This window comes from Carcharhinus amblyrhynchos, chromosome 17, assembly GCF_965287045.1.
Source record: "Carcharhinus amblyrhynchos chromosome 17, sCarAmb.v2.hapA, whole genome shotgun sequence".
NCBI lineage: Eukaryota > Metazoa > Chordata > Chondrichthyes > Carcharhiniformes > Carcharhinidae > Carcharhinus > Carcharhinus amblyrhynchos.
In genome coordinates this window covers 51,843,091-51,847,916 of record NC_137340.1, presented here as the reverse complement: position 1 = coordinate 51,847,916, position 4,826 = coordinate 51,843,091, and positions in this window count along the sequence as shown.

The following is a 4,826-nucleotide window of genomic DNA, read 5'->3' as shown; positions in this document are numbered from 1 at the left end:
ACAATGTCCCACTGATGCACAAAATTGCTTTGATGTTGGGATTAGGGTTCATTGTTGGGAGCTGTACCCCTCCCCTCTTATCTAACAGAGCAGGACAATTGTTTAATCCCAATGTGAAGCCTTTCTTTCTCTTATGATGGCCTCCCTTTTAAAAAGATACTGTTTTGAGCTGTTTGCTGGCAGGCACCTTAATGAGAGGGAACCATCGCCATCTATGTTTACATGGGTCCCAGTATAAGATGATAAAATGTAAATCCTTGTGACCAGATTGAAATGGTCTTGCCGGAGGCATTTAATTTATTGATTATTTGATTAGCTATTGCAAACAAACAAATCCTGCTCTTGTGTTATTCTTCCCTTTCAGAAAACATGAAATTCCTGGCAGACTTCCTCAGGCTATACAAAACTTACTGTAAATATTCAGCAGGTCTGGCAGTGTCCATGGAGAGGGAAGCTGACAAAGAAATGGGGTGATGACTCCTGTTACAGCTGAGTGTACACAGGTTTTGCAGTTTTAAAGGAAGGCAGGGGAAGGGATGAAACACAGTGGATCGGTAATAGGATGGAAAGCAAGATAAATTAAATGACGGAGATGGTGCAAAGCTAATAAGATGGCATAAGAAACTTTGAAGGAGGTGTTTTGCTTTAGAACTGTTACTTTTTTTAAAACTCCCAATTCTAATTAAAGCCCTTCATTCAGAATGTTTTCTTCCTCCATGGATGCTACCAGACCTCCTAAATATTCCCATTTGTTTCCCCCTCATATTTCCAGCATCTGCAAATACATTGTTCTTCCTCGGGGTGTATATGAGAGGTTTTATATTGACATTGGAAGTTAATTCAAACCCTAGCTTCTCCTCCACCTCTGCAATGCAGGACTCGGCCAGTAAAAGACAACTTGGTTCCTGGTCTTTGCTTGGTGAGGTGCAGGATTGTGAAAGAAGTGGGAAGGAGCACCGTTGTTGGGTTGGGGACTACAGCAATCAGTCCTGTCGTTCCTTTGACTCAGGAAAATCAATTGGGAGGGCTGGTATGTGTTGGGTACAGTGTATACCTCCAGAAATTGGCGCAGTGGTGGCTAATCAACTTAACCCGAAACATATCCACTTGAATAATGAATGGGGAAGCATTAGAACTAGATATAAATACCTTTGGGAGAAGGTGAGAAATATTATGTCTGGCATCTAATACTCAATGGATGTATATTGAGGGTTTGTGTCCAGTTTGTAGTCTTTAATACTGCAAAATGATGGACTGAGTGTGCTATGACTCTGCAGTTATTACCTGAAGCCCATTCTACTGAGAGCATCACCTCCTAGTGGTAGAAACTTGTAATTTCACTTGGTTCTCGTACTAGGTTTCCCAGTATCTGTGCAGCCGTCCCTAGAATGACACAGGCTGAAAACCGACTTTAAATATAATTTTTTTGTTGTTGAGCTACCCGGTCAACGTGACCTCTGATACCCGAGAAGGAAGCATTTCCTTTGCCCTGCCCTCCCTACTGTCCACCTGGTATCTCTGGAATAGGAGCTGGTGTGTCAAGGCTCTGAGGATCAGCAACCTCCCCCCCACCACCCCAAATGACTGCTTAGCTACTTGTTTTATTCCCTTGTTAAGGGTGATCAGTTTGGCTATATGTAAAATCATCAGCACATTGGCTACCAAATGATTGGGCCGGTGCTATTTATTTGTTTTTGCCCTGACCCCTCTGTTGTGGCATGAGATGACACTGGGAGCTTGCCTGTCAGATGTTAATGACTCTACACCTCTACATACCCCCAGCAACACACCCTGGAGAGGTCCAAGGCAGAGCCAGGGGTAAAAGTCAATAGCGCCCGTTTTCATCTTAAAAAAAAAAGTTAGCTCAAAAGTGGAACAAAGCATAAAAGGATTTTATCCGGAACTTAAATTCACACACTGCTGCTCAAATTCGCCTGGTAGATGGCGAGGGCTGGACGAGAGACCGGGGCAGACCGAAGATTCAGGTGGTGAATCCTGGAGCAGTGGAAGAAATTCCTTCCTCACTCCTCTTTTCCCCCAACCCATCCAAAATAAAAATAATGACAACCAAGTTTATTAAAATTGCATCTGGTTCTTTTCTCAGCTCTGCGTGCTGCCTTTTTTTTGGAAACTGGCACAATATCTCCCAGTGGCTGCCTTGTGCTGTTGTGCAATATAGACTCCTACATTAAGGTCTGTTGTCAGTCTGAGTGTGATGTGTGTAAATAGTAGATGACTTGTGTGTATATTTAGCGTCTCGGAACTGGACTGTTTTGCGAATATAAATTCTTTATTTCTTTTTTCCTGATGAAAGTAATTATAGATCTGTACAAGTTCTTTATAATGTATACATTTATAAAAATGGCTACAAGGGTTTTAATTTTGAAGTTTTAAATGCTTATACATGATGTAGCCCTGAGTAATACAGTAAGAGATCAGTTGAGTTTTAGAAGTTGTGTCTTGTATTTTTAAAGGAAGAAACATTTTGATATTTTGGTGGGGGGTGGGTATTGAGAGAAATATCTTAATCTTGTGCTGTACAGTGACTTCTGCTGGCCAGTGTGTGTAAGCCAGCTGACAGCATGACTGAGCCAGCATCTTCAGCCTGCATTACATGTCTGGCCCCAGTAAGTCATTTGAAGAAGGGTAAAGGGACCATTATCTACTGCAGAAAGAAATGCATGCACTTGCTAACAGTTAACATTAGTGACACCTTCAAGGGAATCACATCCTAGGGAGGAAAAAGTGAATCTAATACTGATTACAAAATAAATCAGGACTGTGCTACTGATCACAGGAGGAACTGGATGACATAACCCATAACTTTAAAGGCAGGCGAGGCAGTGACCTCACTTGTTTATATGCCCTGATGCTTATTGTTTAAAATGGAAACATTTGGAAGAAACCAAGAAAATTCTCATAACTTCAGGCCTCCTCTCAAACATAATGTTTGACAGCCGCATTGAAGTAGGTAATACAGGTGTGGCTGCTGGGACAGAGGCATGAGGGTGTGATCAATCAGCCTACTGTATTTCCCAGTGAGGGGAAATGTAGTTGACATTTATGATCCAGATTCAAATATGAAGGGGTCGGTGACAGAATTTTTTATTACAAATCTTCTGTTGTCAAAATGCTGCAAATGGCCCTCATGGGTAAATCTGCTGCTTTAGTGGTCTTAGTAGGAATGCTACAGGGATTCAGCATTCCTGCAGTGGACGTAAAATGGCAGTCACCACTTCATAGAAACCTCTACAGTGCAGAAGGAGGCCCCTTGGCCCAAGTCTGCACTGACGACAATTCCACCCCAGGTACCATCCCCATCCCCCACATTTATCCTCCTAATCCCTCTGACTTAGACATCCCAGGACATTATGTGCAATTAACATGGCCAGGCAATTTAACCTGCATATCTTTGGAGTGTCGGAGGAAACTCTGACAGACACGAGGAGAATGTGCAGACTCCATACAGACAGTGACCCAAGCCAGGAATTGAACCCAGGTCCCTGCTGCTGTGAGGCAGCAGTGCTAACCACTGTGCCACCCCTTCTTGAACAATTAGCTTGGTAGCAGTCCATGTCTTCACAGGTTTAATTTGGGACCTGTGCACATAATCTTGTCAACACTGAAGTTTCTTTCTTCAATGTTACACAAGTCATCTTTTTCCTATGATGTTAGCACAAGATCTCATCTGCCTGCTTGAATATGTGTAAAAGCTCCTGCTATTGTTGGAAGAGGGATTCCTTCCATCAGTTGTGTGCCCTAGGTAATGGATTATTGAGCGTTAACTTGCTGTTAGTCTAACACTACCATGTGTCACCTTGAGAGCTGATGTGATGTTGAAGAGATGCCATTTCATATAAAGAATGACATTACTTTGATATGCTGCCTCATTTACTCCTCCAGTGGTAAAGGCTAAATGTTCAGTTTACACTCATACAATCTCTACAATGTAGGAGGAGGCCATTCAACCCTTTGAGTCTGCACCCAATGCTCTAATGCTGCATTTTACCTATTTCCGTTGTCCCACATACTTACCCAAACAATTCCTCTACCTACACATCTTGGGACACTAAGGGGCAATTTAGCATAGCCAATCCACCTGACCTACACACCTTTGGACTGTGGGAGGAAACTGGAGCACCCCAGGGGAAATGCACACAGACACTGGGAGAACATGCAAACTACACATAGATGGTCACCCAAGGCTGGAATCAAAATTAAGTCCCTGGTGCTGTGAGACAGCTGTGCTACCTGAGGGTTCAGCATACAATGCAAGCTTGCAGTACTCAAATGCAATACTGTCTGAGGTGCTGTCTTTTTGCTAAGACAGCAGATCCAGTAGATACCTTGGTATCATTTCAGAGAGGAGCAGGGGAGTTCACCCCTCTGTTCTAGCCATTATTTATCCCACAATCACCACCTTCTGGTCATTTATAAAAATGTCTGGAACACCTCAGCAGGTCTGGTAACTTCTACAGTGAGAGCTTCCAAAGAAGAGTCGTATTGGATTCAAAACATCTCATTTCTTCACAATGGATTATTGAGTTTTTTTTCCAGCCTTTTGGATCTGCATAAGCCACAATATGTTACTTTTATTATCTCCTCATTGTCTAATTCCTGTTTGTGAGAGTTTACTGGGTCCGTAACAACAGCAAACACGTGAAATCGATTGTGAAGGGACGCCCTGAGGTCACACTGCAAGTTTTTTAAATAAATATGTCCGGGGGGGGGGGGGGGGGGGGGGGCGGCGGGGGGAGGGCAGGAAAAGACTGAATTAGTTCAGAAAACCTCTTGTCTATTAACCTGTAAAAGAGCGATCTGACCAG